The sequence below is a fragment of the Trachurus japonicus genome, chromosome 13, assembly GCF_045865225.1.
Source record: "Trachurus japonicus isolate A0001 chromosome 13, Traja_1.0".
Taxonomy (NCBI): domain Eukaryota; kingdom Metazoa; phylum Chordata; class Actinopteri; order Carangiformes; family Carangidae; genus Trachurus; species Trachurus japonicus.
In genome coordinates, this window is record NC_140919.1 from 9,114,132 (window position 1) to 9,134,006 (window position 19,875).

Sequence of the window (19,875 nt, forward strand, 5' to 3'; positions counted from 1 at the left end):
GTAGTCACTGCCACTATTTTCTTATTTTTATTATTAACAGTGGTGTCTTTATTATAGCATTGTTTTTATTGTCTGCCCTAACTGCTGCATTTTTATATATATATATATTTTCTTAAATATATTTTTATATTTTTATATATGTATTTTATTTTGTGCTGCTCCTGTAGATTCTAGCAAATATCGAGCTGTGAAATAGCTATTATTGTCTATTGGTGCTGTCCGTCCCTTGTGCTCTTGCTGCTACTGTGTGTCACTGTATGTCTGGTGCTGTCGTTTTGTGCTTGTTCTTGTACTGTGATGTTGCTGTCATGTAGCTGTTGTGTCTATCATGTTATCCTGTCTTATGTCTGCTGTATGGCGAAACAGTCTCTGTCTGCACTTCTGCCCACAATGAATTTCCCTCTGGGACAATAAAGTATATCTTATCTTAAAGTAAAATTAAGTAAACATGCTTTTGATGGATGAATCAGTGTTCCAGCAATGTCACAGACAGAAAAACTGAAAAAAAAATCTGAAAATAAATTAATGTTAACACTGAACATTTTGGGATGCACTACCTATTTCAGACCCATGTCTATATTCCCATTGGAAACCACTGTATTTCACTATGATTTAGAGAGGCTGCCAACCGGTAAAGGGACATTTTTAGAATAAAGTGCAGATTTTATACTTTGCACTGAACTATCTAGATTTGGATCATGATCATTCAATAACATTATTAAAAGTATATACACCGGTTTTCTGCAGATGGAAATGGTTTGGAGGTTTATCTAGTTCAAAGTATGTGAAATGAAAGGGTTCAAAGTGCAGATTCTGAAGAAGATGGTCGTCAGCATTCACACCGAGAGAGAAATTAAGGATAGTCATAGTGTTAAACATCTGGTGGATCTAATAGTTAAAATGTTACAACTAATTCATACCAAGTTCTTTTTCTGTGAGGAATTGCGTGGTTCTTTCAGCTACTCCTCAAAGTGTTCCACCTCTTCCAGTTAGCCAAAGGGAAACTGAATGCCGTCAGGTTCTTCAGTTGGAGCAGTTCATCAGCCATCCTCCCAGGGATCAAGCTGACCATTGCAGTCAGTTGTGTTAGCTGGTGCTTCATGTGTTGAAGTTGTTCCAGGATGTGGAATTCAGCAGCTGAGGGAGAGTGAGAGTGGAAGTTGGTTACTTGTTTATTGCCCAGCATAAACACAACATTATATTAAGAGGAATGATAGATCTGCAGATTGATGAAGTAATGATCACTAAGCTGATGTGGACTTAGGAGAAACAATTGTGGAAACTTACCAGAGCAAGGTATCTGCTCTACTTCTGATCGCCCCACTCTCAAAGATGGCCTGAAGAGTTCAGGAGTGTCTTGAGACCGACTGAGTGGTGTGCCGAGGATGAGGAGGGCTGCAATGATGCTGATGACCGATGAGGAGTTGAAACTGGACAAGACGATGGCCGATGATGAGGAGATGAGACTGGGCGTGGTGATGACCAATATGGAGATGATGGAGATGACACCAAGTGTGATGAACGATGAGGAGACTGAATGGGGCTCAGAGATGACCAATTTGAAGATGGAATTTGGTGTCTAAATATGGGGTGTAAAGAAAGGAGAGACATGAAGAACTGGTGGAGTGAAGGCATAATCAACAGAAACATATAATAGGCTTTATGCACAGCTCCACTACTTCCAGAACTTAAACCAGCTACTTTATTTCCTGTCTTACATTATAGGACAAACCGATTAATCCAGGTGTGTCTGACTCTGACCTCAGTAGTCACAACAATGGTCAGACACACCTGGATTAATCAGATTGTCCAATAATGTAAGACAGGAAATAAAGGAGCCAGTTTAATGCCGCGTTCCAGGCAGGCTTTTGAACCCGTAAATCACGACTAACGACTTTGTAGCGTTCTAGGCAACCTGTAAGCCATGCTTTTCCATAAGTTCAGTAAATAGTGGAGCTGTGCATAAAGCCTATTCACTTATTTTATAACAATAACTCAAAACAATCCAGTCATCTTTGATTTACCTTGGAGAAGATGCCCGAGGAGAAGACACTGGTGGTTGTGGAAGTGACTGTGGCCTCTCAGGAAGTGATGACTGGTAAGGGGATGGTGCTGGTGGTGCAGGGCACGACGAGGATTGCAGAGAATTAGATTTTGAAGGCTGTGGTGATCGGGCCAGGTTGTTTTGAGGAACCTCTTCCTTTAATCTGTATCACCTGAGCAGTGGCTATTAACACAAAAGAAAATATACATTAATACAAAGAAAATGTGTAATATCAACAATAAATATGACTGCTATTGAATGCCAGTTGGCATTAATAATTTCAATGCAAATGTGCAATTGTTCTGCCTTTTCCAATGGCAATGTTCTTCCAAATCATAAACCACAGACTGCTCACATCCCATCAAATATGGAGATCACGATGAACAATGTTGCCTACTGTTTCAATCTTTGCAGTAAAGGCATGACCACAAAATATCTACTTTATACTGCTGACTTGAATGATCAGACAGACATCCTGTGATAAATCCTATATTTAACATACCCTTTACAGCACGGCTGACACAACACATGCGGGAGAAGCAGTTGTGCAGGCGGATGTGCACAAAAACTTTAAAATTAATGCATGTTGTGAACCAAGCATAACTCACTTTTCGTAGCATTAAAGCTCATGTTACCGACATTATAATTAAAATTCAGTAGTGGCTTCTGAGCTGTGCTAAAATTAACTTTGACACTTCCCGATGAGGGCAGACACACAGTTTGATTCATGGTAAAGCTAATGTGTACAGGCTAGGCTACATTAATGATTGTAAGTACAGTTGTACAGTTTGTAAGTTATGCTAGTTGGTGCTTGAAAATGTTTGCACTGCTATCACTTTCACAGTCATGCAGTCCGAACAGAAACAGAGCCATTATGCCACTTGAACTGGATTTATGATGTGTGTAGTTTGTTGTAACGTTTTCAGTAAGAAACTGTAGCACGTTATGCTAACGCTAACGCTAGCAATGCTAAATCGTTTCTCATTCAAAAGATAACTTTAATGAGAGCCCAAGAATGAAAGAGAAAAACATACAGAAACTTTCAAGTATTTTTTTAAATAAAGGAGTTTACTTTGAATGTTTCTCACTCCTCATGAGCCACTTATCCACACCTGCTGCTTGCTGTCCTCCCGATGTCCAACTGCTGCTTGCTTTTTTTTTTTTTTTAACTGCCGCTTGCTCTGCTCGCTGCTGTGACGTCATGCGGACGGTTAAATTTCAAATCGTGGGTGCGTTTGAAAAATTTAAAAAAAATCGCGGATCTGCTCTGCTTTAGGGTTTTAATATTGAGCATTTTTCTGGGAGAGTTGTTGAAAGTTGTAATTCATAGTGGTTAAGACCACTATTCAATTGCTATGGCATAGCCATCTTAATTGCTCAATATTAAAATTCATATAAAAGTAGACCTATAGCCCAGTGGCTGTTGTTTAAATATAGCTAGCATATGTCTGACAATAAATTTTGAATTTTGGAATGATGCCCAGCTGGAGCCCACTTATTACCCATGATTAGTTTAGCCCATCTACTGCCCATATGGGTTGCCCATGTGGGTCCCAACAACAAAGCCCACTCTGAGCCCATGCCCAGCTAAAGCCCAACTTGCCAAGGAAAAAATATATTTTATTGATTTTAACATAAAGCTGCAAAATAACAAATGGTGAAGAATTGAAGGGGGTCTGAATACTTTCCGTACCCACTGTACATACAGTCTTCACAATGCAACAGAGCACTGTTACATTGGCTAATAGCAGGGCTGTGGTGGAATCACTAGACAGTAGAATCACTGCTGTTTGGCATTGGAGAGAGCTTCACCTCAGCCCTGACTGGTTTGGCAGGTGAGTGAGAAGATGTTGCTGACCTCACCTGAACTATCTGAGAAACACATCACACACGCACGCACGCATGCACGCGCGCGCGCGCACACACACACACACACACACACACACACACACACACACACATGCACACACACACACACACACACACACACACACACACACACACACACACACACACACACACACACACACACACACACACACAGTAATTTAATAGAAGATAGATAGATAGATAGATAGATAGATAGATAGATAGATAGATAGATAGATAGATAGATAGATAGATAGATAGATAGATAGATAGATAGATAGATAGATAGATAATTTATTGTCTGCCCCAAAGGGTAGCAGAAATTTGTCTTTGACAGGGCTCATCACTTTACATACACTCAATAAAAACACGGTAAGGCAATAAAAACATTTACAAAAAATAAAAAGCACAATAGCAGCAAGTCATTTTGGGTTGTTTAGGTTGGAGTTCTTCTACTGTTGAGGGCTGTGACTGCAGATGGAATGAATGATTTTTTGTGGATTGATTTTCTGGCCAGGGGGACTTTGTACCTCCTGCCTGAAGGGAGGAGGGTGAATGAGGAATGGAGAGGATGTTACAGTTTTTCTCGATTGCTAAGACACATTTCTCGAAAGCTTCTCTCATTTTCTCTAAACTGTGAACACAAACCCCAATTTTCAAGCTACATTCACAAAACCTCAGACTCTTCTTGCAAAACCAAACTTTCACCTCAAAACAGTTCAATCTGTGCCCAAAACTGAACTTTGTTGCCAAATCGTGCCCCGAGTCAATCAAAATTAAAAACACTACTGAGCAGCCACTAAACACTACATAGAAAAATAGAAAACACAACGCTCAGCACATGAAGCTGTAGAAATAAATGTTTATCGTTCACTGTAGGCTAAATGCATGTTGCAAAACAAAAAACCTGTGCATTTACACTGTAGCACTTTTCTCCTTCCCTTTCTTTCACCCTCCTCCTTACCTCTCCACATCCATTTCATCCCCTTTTCCCTCCTTCTTTTTTTCTGCCCAGTTCATCCCTCCCTCCCTCCCTCATCCTTTCTTTCTTCACCCTGTCACCTCTCATCTTCTCCTCTTGCAAAACAAAAAACCTGTGCATTTAGCACTTGTACATAGTAAAAAAAAAAGGAGTATAAAAACCAGAAATCTTGTGCATTTACACGTAGCACTTGTACAGTACAAAGACAAACAGAAATCTTGTGCATTTAGTACTTGTATACAGTAAGCCTACGTAAAAATAAAGTACAAAAATATAGAAATGAGAAGTGCACAACTCAGCCACAGCGTAATTTCTCTGTACTGGGTCAGGCCACAGGACTTCATCCTGAACTGGCTTACAGTATATGTGCCCTCACATCATTGGACACAAGTGTTATCAATTTTGAGTTGTTGTGTTCAACCGGTGAAACTTGTGCTTTACTTGTGTTTGACTTTTGCCACCTGTGCTCAGCATTTTGCAACACAGGTGCATCACAATGAAAATGTGTTGGTAAGATGTGTCAAAACAGGTGAAAAGTGCTGATGGTTTTGCCAAAAGAGTGACTGATTCAATCAGTGGGTTCAGGCAACTGAGAATTTGGTTCAGACAACAGGGTTTAGTGTTTTAGCAATTGAGAAAAACTGTAAGAATCTTAATGTTGTGTAACTGTGACAATACACAGTTCACAGTGGCAAACACCAGGTGGCTATTTTGACCATTTCTGATCTGCTACAGAGAAACGCATAGACGGATTATCATGACCACGGGCCCTGGACACAAACTCGCCACGGGCCCCTGCCTACACATGCAAACACACATGCAAACAGTGGCAAAGGCGCTCTTCCCATTACGCACACCGGGCAACACACAACAACACAAAATTACTGTCATTTTAGGTCTTTTTTGCGAGGGGGTTGGGGGGGTTGTGCTCCCCTGAACCGGGCTCTACAAACACTGGTGCGCATCATGCCACGTAGCAATGGGATTGGATTATTAATAAGAGCCTATTGCACAACTGAAAAACTGTAAATATTGTAGCGACCCCGCAGTAACGTTCTTGTTATGATGTTTAAGTTCTGTGATTTCTGACTGACTGTGAATGTGTACGGTACAGTATACGGGCAGGTAGGGTATGGTTGGATGAGGGGCCGGGGTGAGTGTGAGGAAGACAGAGTCCTGTGTGTAGGTGAGTTAGTGAGGAGGAGCAGATGACGAAGTGAGAGCTGTCAGATACATTTGTGTTATGGTGTTATAGTTACGTCGGATCGGACACGACAATGTCAATAAAAACGTGGGTTTACCATAGACGTCGGACGTGAAATAGCGGCGCAGTGGAGCCAGTTTCCTTTCTGCGCCGTTAACAGATTGTGCCAGATGCGCCAGAGCGCGCACCTCTGTGCCAGGCTCGCGCTCTGCAGCGGTTTCTGTTTATTCATTTAACAACGCGAGAGAGATTACACACACATAACCAGGGGGTCGGACTGCACTCGGATGCCGAGTAACCTACTCGAGTAGCTATAGACTCACCAAAACCACCGGCTTTTTCCTGGTCTTCTTCGAGGAAAAGTCCTTGATAAGGTAGTCCAACACTCGGATCAGTCTGTCCTCTACGGCCACTTACATAGCGCAGTTTCAGCCGTTTCAACCGTTTCAGCCTTTTCTTTCCTTTGTTTTCGTCTAGCAGCAACAGCTGATCCACTGAGCGCCCGCGTCTCCATTTAAAAAACGCACTGTATATTTGACCCCAGCGCACGTAGGCTACGTCATTGTGTCATCACACATTAGCCTACTGATTTATAATTTCTAAAGCATTCAATTGATTTTATAATCATACTACATTTTCAAAACCACATTCATTCCAATATATATATATATTTTTAATTGTACAAAAAAAAAAAAACTCTGAAGGCCAAGGGCCCCTATTGGATCTGGGGCCCTGGGCACACGCCCACTTTGCCCATGCGGTAATCCGTCTATGGAGAAACGTCTTGGCATCAGAGCTTTGTGTCATGTAGTTTAATAGGTTCAGGTGAAATTCTGCTGAATGGGACGCCACTGCCACCTACTGTCATAAATCTGTACCTGCATCACAGAGCGAAGGAGGAATGACACAGGATTATGGGTAATCGCCAAATTAACAGAGGATTTGCTTTGAAGAAAAGAGTGAGAATCTGTAAAGATGACAAAATAAATGTATTAATCTGAAGAAAAGTAAATAAAACACTTAACAAATTATTTTTGATAAGCCAGGCTGCCAATCAAAAGCAAGTTATGAATGTGATACGGTTATGTGAATCCTGGTTTCCTGATCTCTAACTACTCGCCTACCAGAACACACCGCTTCCACTTTCAATCCATGGTTGCAATCAAAGTGCTGCTGATTAACAAACACTGACAGTAACTTCTCATAGACATGGAGCAGTGGACTGTCTCCTCGACAGCATCACACCAACACTTAGTAACTTCTTCAGTGGACTAACACAACTATACTACTAACAGTGGTTTACACAACTGACATGGTCCCAAGGAGAAGGGTTTATCTAAAGATTGAGAAAAATGAACTTCAGCTAGTATCACCACAGTAATGAACCTGCAAAGAAGGAATTGATGACACCAGGAGACAGAGCTGCTCTCAGGTCATCTGAGGTCACAGGTGACAATGATGATATTAAAGACATCATGAAGCGACTGTGCAGCTCTGCATGCTCATGTGTTTCTGGTAAACACAGGAAACAAGGTGGGGAAATGTCACGGATATTGATTGCTGTCTATGATAGTCAATCACACTGAATGTAGGCTGCTCAAAAACACCACCTGTAGGATTGTCTCTCCCTCACTGTATACACAGTGATAGAGATAAAAACGATGAATGTTTTGGACTGAGACCATGCAGATTGTTTGAGCCTAGCTGAAGAAAACACTTATGCCAGCAAGGGGAGAGATGCCTTTCTCCTATTCAGTAAATCTTTATTGGCAATAATATTTTCAGTACAAAGGCAGTTATTAATGTACATACGAACATCAGGGGAGATGCAGGTTCATGATGTTCAACAGCGTTAACAGCTTGGGGTTGTCATGGTGATGGACAGGATTTAAATTTCAGGGGAGAGACATATAAATTCAACAAATCGTTGTAATTATTGAACGTGATAGTGTGTATAGTTCTATTATGAATATTTGAATGTGTACATATAAATATATGAGAAGTCTTGGACCAGTCTTTCAGCAGCTGGAGAGACTGGGACAGAACCAGTTCTTCTTCTGGAGAATTTCAGTCTTTCCTCTGTTGACTTAATTCTCTCATCAACCTTCATTTCACTGTCTCTGTCATTTCTTAAAGCTTTAAAACAAACTGACAAACTGGAAGGAATTCAAAACTGAATCAGCCCAGAGACTGATGGTTTTAATGTGAAAAGACAGGAAACTGAGAATCATGCCAAAGTAAAAGTCAACGAACACCCCTACATTGTTAAAGAAAGAGGAAGAGGTTTACAAGAATCAATTGAATAGTTTGGGGAAAAATTGACTTCATCCATGAATGTGAAAACGTGAGTGAGAGACAGAGACAGACATGTAGAGACTGAACTGTCTGTTCAACAGTGAGAAGGTTTCTGTGACAGGAGGAGACTCTGATTCACTCAACACAGACTCACTGAGGAACCAGGTCTGGACCAGGACCGAGACAATAATATGGACCAGAATCCAAACCCAAACCCAGGATACAGAGGTTTAGTGAAGGTGGTGTTGAAGGTGTAGAGGTGGATCAGTGAGTCAGAGGAGACTCTGTAGAAGGACAGAGAGCCAGCAGGACAGTCCACATACACTGCTACTCTGTTAGAGACAGAAAAGAGGGAGGAGGAGGAGGTGGAGGAGATACCTGTCACTCTGTTATTGTGACAGACACTGTAACCACTTTCAGAGCAGTTCAGACTCCAGGACTGATCGTTCCTCCCAAACCAACAGTCCATACTGTTTCCTTTCCTTCTGATTCCTCTGTAACTCACTGATATTTCAACCCCTCCTCTCCACTCGACCTCCCAGTAGCAGCGACCAGTCAGACCAGTTGAACACAACAGCTGAGGCCACTGGTCAAATCTGTCTGGATGATCAGGATATGACTGCTGCTCCTCCATCACATATGTCGCCTTCCTGTTGTTGTCAGACAGTTTGATCTTTGTGTTCACTGTGTTTGTGTCGATTGTGAGTTGACAGGAATCTGATGGAGAGAACAAGACACAGCTGCAGTTATTGATCATGTGATCAGTTATTGAGAGTTTGATGAAGACTCCTAGTAAGTAAGTAAAAACACACTTACACTTCCTCAGACCTGGTGTCAACCATGGGACTCCAGCAGGCTCCACCCTGAAAGGAGGAGGGGGGTCAGAGCAGCACCTTCTCTGTCAGCATGAACACATGGACATTACATGGCTCTCACACACACACACACACACACACACACACACACATACACACACACACACACACACACTGTTTTATCACTGTGTTCACATGGAGGCTTGGATGAACACTGAGCACAGTGAAGAAGGAGCTGGAATCTTTATCTAGCGATGATACGGAGCAGGAGTAGACGAGGAGGAAACACTTCATCATGTGTTTTCTCCATGTGATGTCACTTTGGAGACGCTGAGAGACGAATGTCTCTGAGCAGTGGACATGGTTTCATTCTTGTTGCTGTGTTGTTATTTGTGTGTCCACACTCAACAGGTGTCCAGAGTCTCTGGGACTGTTCAGGTCAAACACTCTATTGTTTCAGGAGCTCTTCACCTTGGCTCCAACGACGCCACCAGATGCCTCCGCTGCCATGCCGCCGGCATCACCCTCACCACCCTCACCGTGGAACTCCATCAGTTTGCCAACCTCAAACTCGGGCTTCTTTAGCCGTGTAGAGGGTTGATGGACCGGTAGGCCTTCTCAATGTGCTTGCCAGCACGTGCAGTCCAAAAGGAGCCAACTGCGCAGCCGGCGTCAGGAACCTCCGCAGCACATTGCACAAACAGGTCCGGAGACGGGTTCTGGCCGCAGCACCGTCACTACACTCGCCAGTTGTCTGTGATGTTGCCGCCGCACGCGGTTAAGCACATTGCAGTCCAAAACGATGAAAAAACACTTCGGTGCGTAGAGTTGTACTGTTTGTCCATGAAAGATCCAAGGAGAAAAGAAAAATGTTCGGGCGCCACTTGTAACAGTTCGTTTGTGAGTGGTGGTGTGAGCAGGAAAAAAAAGGAACGTCCACAAAATAGTTAACTTGGGACTTCACGACTGTTGCTTTTTTATTGAGCAAAACACCACGTTATATCATACATGACAAAGCAGTCTCACATTACTCACTGTTAGCTGAGTTGAGAATCAAAGAAAAAGAGAAATACGGGAGCTCAGTAATGGCTTCCACTCATCGTGTACTCGTCTTCTCAACTGAACAAAACAAAGGCGCCGCTCAGTAACGTCCTGTAACGTCCATGTTAACGTTGTTAAAGGAACATTACAACTGTTACAAACCGTCCACTTTTAAAAGGAGTAATGTAATTTAAAACAGGATGGCGGAGCAAGCCGAGCCGACACTCTGTAGCCTGTGTGGGTGAGATTGAGATGGAGCACCAGCCGCTCTGCTTCATCCCTAGGGTTTTTTGAAGCTCTGAGCCAACAGGCCCATTCTGCTACGGTCTAATGTCTCGAGAAATACGGTGTCAAGCCACAGCCGCCTGCCGCTACAAAGTGGGGCTTCTCCACGGCGGGGGTTCGTCATAAGACGCTGAGGCAGACTGGCATCTCGGTCTTGGTGCTCTCCGTGGTCCTGTTGCGGCACAGGTGAGATGGACATGCCCTGTCTCCGTTGGTCGACGGACCATCACACTCCGCCGCGGACAGCTGTGGCACAGTGTTTCCCGAGACAGGACGGCCGACTGACCGACCAACCGAACCCTTCCTGACCGGCTCCAAGCTGCAAAAACCGGATGTAACATAGCAACATGGCTTGTCCGCACCGGCCGGCTATTTACAAAAACTAAAACTAAACTAAGATAATACAATGGTTGGGGCGTCGCGTGGCGTAGTGGTTAGAGCGGGCGCCCCATGTATAGAGGCACAGTCCTCGCTGCGGTCGGCCCCGGTTCGAGTCCCGCGTCGGGCGCCATTTGCTGCATGTCATCCCCCCTCTCTCTGCCTCCCCATTTCCTGTCTGTCTCAACTGTACTATCTATAAAGGCATAAAAGCCCAAAAAATATACTTTAAAAAAAAAAAAGATAATACAATGGTTTTCGTAATATTTATCTCTCTATTAACAAAGAAAATACTATATGTAGCTCGGTTTCTTTGCAGCTTTAGTTTGGTGAAAATACGCAATGCATTCAGGGTAGCCCTTGCTCCCAAGGGTGGTGTCGTAAAATCTCAATATTGAGGGCTATACAGCCCTTAAACTTGTCCCTCAATTTAACTTTCTGAGAAACGGGACAGCACTCGCATTTGTGGGAGTGCGCATTTTTTGAGATTGAGGGTTAAGATTCAAGGCTACAGTATAAACTGTGTTGGGACAAGTCGGACTGGGACAGAGGACGTCAGTGGAGTGGGTGGAGCTTCACTGTGACCTACAGCACTTCTGGATATGGTCTGAGTGATCGGATCTGATGTCATCAATGCATCAATCACCTGAGACAACAGATGTTAATACCAGGTGTGACCAAGTGTGAACAGGGCCATAGAAAATGTTCCAGCTCCTCCTCCTCTATCAGACAGTGTGTGTGGCTACAGCAGCCTCTCCATACCTGAGAGAGTCCAGTCTCCAGTCTGGATCCTCCAGTCCAGCAGACAGCAGCTTCACTCCTGAGGCTCCTGGATGATTGTAGCTCAGGTCGAGCTCTCTCAGATGGGAGGGGTTGGAGCTCAGAGCTGAGGCCAGAGAAGCACAGCCTTCCTCTGTGATCAGACATCCTGACAGACTGAACACACACAACAACACACAGGAACCCTCTGTCAACACCTGCTGCTGTATTGAAGTGTCATCAGATAAACAGCTAGATGGATCCTCACCTGAGAGTCTCCAGTCTACAGTGTGGACTCTCCAGCCCACCAGACAGCAGCTTCACTCCTGAGTCCTGCAGGTTGTTGTTACTTAGGTCCAGGTGTCTCAGACTAGAGGACTGGGAGCTGAGGACTGAGGACAGAGCTTCACAGCTTCTCTCTGAGAGGTTACAGCCGCTCAGTCTGAAGAGATGATCAAGAATTATAGAAGAAAGGAGTTTATTTTCTGTCCTGTTGAAAAGACACAAATGTTTTTATACAATGATGAATAAATCCAACTATTTCTACATTTACAGAGCTTTGTTGGAGGCTTTGACCACTGGCAGCAGCCTCAGAAGAGCCTCCTCTGAAGCAGAGTATTTCTTCAGGTCAAACTCGTCCAAATCTTCTTCTGATGACAGTAATATGAAGACCAGAGTCGACCATTGAGCAGGAGAAAGTTTATCTGTAGAGAGACGTCCTGATCTCAGGGACTGTTGGATCTCCTCCACTAGAGAACGATCATTCAGTTCATTCAGACAGTGGAACAGGTTGATGCTTTTCTCTGCAGAGGGAGTTTCTTCAATCTTCTTCTTGATGTACCACACTGTTTTCTGATTGGACCATGAGTCACTTCCTGTCTGACTCATCAGACCTCGTAGGAGATTCTGATTGGTCTCCAGTGAAAGACCCAGGATGAAGCGGAGGAACAAGTCCAGGTGTCCATTTGGACTTTGTAAGGCCTCGTCCACAGCGCTCTGGTAGAAAATTATCAATTCAGGTTTGTATCCAAAGACTTTAGTCCACAGGATGGACATCAGTGGAGCCACCCAGGATGTTCTTTGTTCTTCTAAGTTCAGGTTGAGTCCAGAGTTGATGAAGGTCAGATGGACATGAAGAGCAGCCAGAAACTCCTGAACACTCAGATGGACGAAGCAGAACACTTTGTCCTGGTACAGGCCTCTCTCCTCTTTAAAGATCTGTGTGAACACTCCTGAGTACACTGAGGCTGCTCTGATATCGATGCCACACTCTGTCAGGTCTGATTCATAGAAGATCAGGTTTCCTTTCTGCAGCTGCTCAAAAGCCAGTTTCCCCAGAGATTCAATCATCTTCCTGCTCTCTGGAATCCAGTGTGGATCTGTCTCAGCTCCTCCATCATACTTGACCTTCTTCAGTTTTAGATGAACCACCAGGAAGTGGATGTACATCTCAGTCAGGGTCTTGGGCAGCTCTCCTCCCTCTCTGGTCTTCAACAGCTCCTCCAGAACTGTAGCAGTGATCCAGCAGAAGATTGGGATGTGGCACATGATGTGGAGGCTTCGTGATGTCTTGATGTGGGAGATGATCTCTCTGGCCTGCTCCTCATCTCTGAACCTCTTCCTGAAGTACTCCTCCTTCTGTGGGTCAGTGAACCCTCTGACCTCTGTCACCATGTCAACACACTGAGGAGGGATCTGATTGGCTGCTGCAGGTCGTGTGGTTATCCAGAGGCGAGCAGAGGGAAGCAGTTTCCCCCTGATGAGGTTGGTCAGCAGCACGTTGACTGAGGTGGACTCTGTCACATCAGTCAGGATCTCAGTGTTGTGGAAGTCCAGAAGAAGTCGACACTCGTCCAGACCGTCAAAGATGAAGACGACCTGGAACTGATCAAACCTGCAGATTCCTGCTTCTTTGGTTTCAGAGAAGAAGTGATGAACAAGTTCCACGAAGCTGAACTTTTTCTCTTTCAGCACATTCAGCTCTCTGAAGGTGAAGGGAAATGTGAAGTGTATGTCCTGGTTGGTTTTGTCTTCAGCCCAGTCCAGAGTGAACTTCTGTGTTAAGACTGTTTTCCCAATGCCAGCCACTCCCTTTGTCATCACTGTTCTGATTGATCGGTCTCTTCCAGCTGGGGCTTTAAAGATGTCTTCTTGTCTGATGGTTGTTTCTGGTCTGTCTGGTTTCCTTGATAATGTTTCAATCCGTCTGACCTCATGTTCATCATTGACCTCTCCAGCCCCTCCCTCTGTGATGTAGAGCTCTGTGTAGATCTGGTTCAGAAAAGTTGGGTTTCCTGCTTTAGAGATCCCCTCAAACACACACTGGAACTTCTTCTTCAGGGCAGATTTGAGTTCACGTCCACAAACTGGAGCAAAATATTCTGAATGAAAACACAAGAAATAAGATCAATAAGAAAATATAACATTTAATTCCTCTAAATAACGACTAAATGAACATGTTTCCCTCCATGTGTTGATGTCAGTGAACGTCTCATTTGTCCATCATGTTGAATCTTTAGAGAAATCCTCTTACTGCTCTCCAGACACTCAGCCAGCTCCTCCTGCTTCATCCTCCTCAGGAAGTTCACTGTGATTTTCACAAATGCCTCTCTGCTGCTCCTCCTCTGCTCTTCATCCTCACCGTCCAACACCTCCTCATCCTCCCTCTGACTCCCTGAGCATTCTGGGTAATCTGGACTCAGATCCTTGTGGATCTTCTTCAGCTCGTTCTTGACAAAGGTGACCATGTTCTCCTCCAGCAGCTGGAACAGAAACTCTATGAGTGACAGCATCAAACTAAAACCATGGAGCCAAACATCAGATCCATGTTGGACAGACTGACAATCCACTGGTGTCAAAGTGCAGCATGGAGATGATGGTGAACACAACAGATGTAACAGCAGCTGTTGGACATGTCCTCACCATAAATATGGAGTCCAGGTGTGTCTGATGCTGCTGGGCAGACTGACCACTGGGAACCTCTGAGCTCTCCTGGTCCACTCTGTGGAGGAATCAGTGTCAAGTGAACATCAGGACAGAGAGATAATACAAGATGGACTTTATATGTCCCCTGAGGACGTTCACAACAGACAGAGACACTTTGGTTTCAGACCTGGTCCAACAACACGTCGTACAAACTGGTTCTTTTCTACAATAACGTGAGTCTGACTGTCAGTTACAGCTTACATCTGATCAGCTGATCCACGCCCTCCTTTAAATTCAATGAGCCTTCCCTTAGACCGGTCGCTCCTTAAAGACAGACAGCTGGGTTCAGGAGAGTCTGGTCTCTGGATCCTGAAACAACAACACAACTGATAAATGTGCATGTTCGAGAAAAACTGATGAAAAATATCTTCAATCCTTTAATAAACACAACAAATGACTTTTAGAGAGAAAAGTCTTTCTGACTGTTTTTTGACCTTCCATCAACAGATCGACTGAAGTCAATAGGACGATTAACGGAGATGTTGCTCTTCATGGAATCACAGCTGGATCCATGTCCAGGTCCGGCAGACTGTGGCTTGTGCTGCTGCTTTGGCCTTGATCACAACACACACTGAGTTTGAGTGTGAATAATCAGTGTTGGACCTGTGCTATGGCTCTATGGGCGGGGCGTATAAATAGTTTCCTATGCCTTCCCTAGAATCGTCATATCACAACTTTGTATACCTAATGCCCACCTATAGACCTCACTTTAGGAGCCTCGAGCGCACTGAAAAGACACTCAAAACTTGGTCCGAGGATGCTGTCTCATCCCTCCAAGTCTGGAGTGCACTGACTGGGACTGTTTCTTTTCTGATGCTTGTGATGAAGTTGCAGATGCTGTATCATCTTACATCTCCTTTTGTGTTGATTATATTATTCCTACTAAAAAGATAATTTTATACCCAACTAACAAACCATGGGTGACAAAGGAACTTAAATCAGTGATTAACAAAAAGACAAGAATATTTTACTCAGGAGACCCTCTTGAGAAGCGGGATGTCTCTGGGGAAGTTAGGAAAGAAATAGTCAAGGCCAAAAAGGACTATAAAAACAAAATAGAACTGCAATTTACCAACAACAACATGAGAGCTGCTTGGCAGGAAATCAAAACAATGGCATCCATCAACCACCACCGAGATGTGGCAAAAGATCCTATCAGAATCACAGGAGTTGGAGATGGCGACCTGCCTAACTGTTTAAATGCTTTTTTTTTACTCGTTTTGAAAGACCTGATGCTGCACAAAATATCTCCATGGTTACAAACTCTCTAGAACCCCAAAAAACGTTAGTGATATCACAGGAACAGGTAGCAATCTTATTCAAAAAGACTAACATTAGGAAGGCAGCAGGCCCTGATGCTATCTGTGGGCGCACTTTATGCTTCTGCGCAGATCAGCTCAGTGGAATCTTTTCAAAATTATTTCAATTATGTGCAGACAAATGTGTGGTGCCTTCAACTTGGAAGACTTCTACAATAGTGCCTTTTCCCAAAACAAACAAGGCCAATAAACTGAATGAGTTTCGGCCGATCGCCCTCACATCACTGATTATGAAACACTTTGAAAGAATCCTGAAAGATGAGGTTGTGTCCTGGGTTGCAGGTAAACTTTTTTTTTTTTTTTTAATCAACAGCTTTATTTAAAAGAAGTTGTCAGGTACAAATAGTATACAGGGAACAGTATGAGTTGCAGGTAAACTAGACCCCCTGCAATTTGCTTACCAGGCTGGGAGGGGGGTAGAAGATGCCAAACTTTTTATCCTTGAGAAGATTTATAAGCACCTACTGTAGAGAAACCAAATTCACACGCAAGACTTCTGTTTGCTGATTTCTCATCAGCTTTTAATAAAATGAAACCGGATATTTTAATCAATCATCTTGATGCTTATTTTAATCTTCCAGCTTTTGCTTCTTATTTATAATTTTTTAACAGAGAGGAAGCAAAGGGTTTTAGTAAATGGAGCTATATCAGATGTCCTGATATTGAGCATAGGATCACCCCAAGGGTGTGTTCTCTCACCCCTTCTTTTTATTTTGTACATGGATAGTTGTAGGTCCATTCAAGGGAACAGCTATATAGTTAAAGGGATAGTTCACCCTAGAATGATATTTCGCTCATTATCTACTCACCCTCATGTTGACTAAGGGCTGGAAGAAGTTTCAGATTCCTCCGTGGCTTCTCTGAGTTACAGGGGGTCTCGGCATAGCAGTGCATGTCCATATAACGGTTGCAAAGGGACACCGGAGCTCTTCGTAAAAAAACACACACAAAAAAACATCCAAATACCTCCATGATGCTCGTATGTAATGTCCGTCTTGTGCTGAAGCCCCAAATTGCGTAATTGTCCCGAAAAAAATTAAATAAGTCTATATTTTAAGCTTGTTTGTAGCGGAAGCTTCTCGAAGCTCCTCTTCCTGGTCCGTCCAAATCTCGCGTGATTCGCAGTAACCGCACTGACGCATACTGACGCCGGCGCAAATCACGCGAGATTTGGACGGACCAGGAAGAGGAGCTTCGAGAAGCTTCCGCTACAAACAAGCTTAAAATATAGACTTATTTAATTTTTTTCGGGACAATTACGCAATTTGGGGCTTCAGCACAAGACGGACATTACATACGAGCAGCATGGAGGTATTTGGATGTTTTTTTGTGTGTGTTTTTTTACGAAGAGCTCCGGTGTCCCTTTGCAACCGTTATATGGACATGCACTGCTATGCCGAGACCCCCTGTAACTCAGAGAAGCCACGGAGGAATCTGAAACTTCTTCCAGCCCTTAGTCAACATGAGGGTGAGTAGATAATGAGCGAAATATCATTCTAGGGTGAACTATCCCTTTAAGTTCTCTGATGATACAATCCTTCTGTCCCTCCTTCAAAGTCCTGTATCTGGTCACGGGGGTGCTCTTCCAGCATTTGTCAACCGGTGTGACATGAATTTCCTAGACCTTAACGTGTCCAAAACAAAGGAAATTATTATTAATTTTGGAAAAAATTATACTAAGCCCCCTGCAAATTTTATTCATGGTAAGGAGGTAGAAATGGTGGCTTCATACAAATACTTAGGAACAGTTTTTGACTCACAGCTAAGATTTGGTGTCAATGCAGAGCCATTGTTAAGAAGGGCCAACAGAGGACTTACCTAATCAGGAAGTTAAATTCATTCAATGTCTGTAAGAGGATTCAGTCCTTGTTCTACAAGTCTTTTATTGAAAGTATCTTGACCTTTTCTTTTATTTGTTTTGCACAATAGCTTGGGTGCTAAAGACAAAAATTGTCTGAATAAGATTGTAAAGGTGTGCTCCAAAATAATAGGGGTGCAGCAGGATGACTTGGGTTCCCTTTGGGATAAACGTGTGGCTAAAAAAGCAAAAGCAATTATTAATCAGCATGACCATATTCTGTCGTCTGAATTTGTGCTGATGCCTTCAGGGCGCCGTCTTAAAGCTCCACTACGGAAAACCAACCGTTACTCCAGATCATTCATCCCGTCAGCTATCAGACTCTTAAATCTAGACCCAAGCTTGTGGAAATAATATATATATATTTTCAAACGGGAGACAAAGGTGGACATCTTTTGCTTCCACTGACATATTAACAATCTGGCACCTGTGCGTATGTATGTAGCTACGAATGTGGATGAGTTTGTATTGTTGAGTTTGTATTGTTGTATTGTTGTGGATGAGCTTGTATTGTTCTTGGTGGACAGCTGAACAGAAGTGCCCTCTGGGATTAATAAAGTTGATCAAATCAAATTAAATCAAATCAAATCAAATAATGATGGAGCAGTGATCCGAGTCATGGGCAGTTAGAGATGCTCATCTGACCTTTGACCTGTGGTCTGGCTCTGACGTCCCCCACACAGAGTGGTTTTAGAGGGAGGGGCTCCCTCCTCTCTGTCCTCACACTGATCCATGCTGCTGAGCTCACATCCACATCAGCTCACACACACTTTGTAGCTTCACCTGCAGAGGAAACACACATCATTCATCTGCACAGCAGCTCACATGTCCATCATGTCTCCAGCTGCTCCTCCACTGATTGGCTCTTCTTCTCTGCTTCATGTCAGTGTCAGTTGAATGCAGTCACACAGCAGTGAGGAAGAGGAAGCTGCCATCAGCTGCTGTACTTCTACAATCAGTCCACTAGATGGCGTCATGAAGCTGCAGTGAAGTGAAGAGCAGCCCGGCACCATAATCTGTGGACGACTGTTTCCATCCACTGACACACACAAGGACTGAGATCCACTGAGTTGATGTGACACAGTCTCTGTGTGGACAGCGTCCCTGTAGAAAACCACTGGATCAAACAAGCTACAGCTGATTATTACACACACAACAACTGGGCCAAGACTTAGCTCCACTATCACAACAATCAGTCATTTCACTCACACTGGAAATTCAAAGAGAGAAAAACACTCTCCAGCTGCCACTGACACTTATTGCCTCTGTCGATCCATTCATCGTTTGCTCCATCAAATGTCACAAAATACAGACTAATGATGCGTTCAAGTTCCTCTCAGTGTGAGGCCATGTCTTCAAATTTGTCGTTTTGTCACAGCAACAATCAAATCAAACAGAAAAAAAACAAGGAAATCCTCTGTTTTTAAGACTGAAAACTGAAAATTTCTGCCTGAAAAATGTTTATTGAACAACTGTTGCAACAATGTTGATGATTTGTGTCCAGTAATCAATAACCCAGAGTGTTTGTGGGTGTGAAAATACACATAATAGTAATCATCTTTAATCGTGTGTTTATGAGCTCATCGGGTGTTTTTAATCTACAACCTGCAGCTGGAAAGTGACCAGTAGCTTCATCTGTCAGGTACATGAGCTGCAGTACAAGCAGGAAGTAGCACAACAAGGAAATACTCAAGGAAAGTGCAAGTACAGTACTCAGTTACTGTGAAGAACCTGATGCTGCTGAACATTGATCAACACTGGAAAATCAGTCATCACTAAAGTCTCAGATAAACCGTGATAACAACATGAGGTGTTCAGTATTGATCACATTGATAGGCAGCAACAGTCAGATCATTGATCACTCATTTGATGCATCTAGACTGTAGATGATGTTCACAAAGACAGTGAACACCGCATCAAATGAGTAAAGCCTTAAAAACCCTGTGAGCCCCTCAGGGCGGCACGGTGGCACAGTGGTTAGCACTGTTGCCTCACAGCAAGAAGGTCCTGGGTTTGAATCCCCGGCCGCCCAGGTCCTTTC

The 19,875-nt window shown here is 43.5% G+C and overlaps 1 pseudogene across 1 annotated transcript; it reads right to left on the minus strand.

Moving 5' to 3' along the window:
* Nucleotides 1-8,441: 8,441 nt before the first annotated feature.
* LOC146975406 (protein NLRC3-like) lies at nucleotides 8,442-18,670 on the minus strand (annotated as a pseudogene). Its single transcript, XR_015037440.1, has 8 exons — nucleotides 18,480-18,670; nucleotides 14,859-14,966; nucleotides 14,595-14,673; nucleotides 14,206-14,434; nucleotides 12,226-14,053; nucleotides 11,676-12,114; nucleotides 9,211-9,257; nucleotides 8,442-9,111 (listed from the first exon to the last, which is right to left on the minus strand). The product of XR_015037440.1 is annotated as a protein NLRC3-like (transcript).
* Between the last annotated feature and the right edge of the window lie 1,205 nt (nucleotides 18,671-19,875).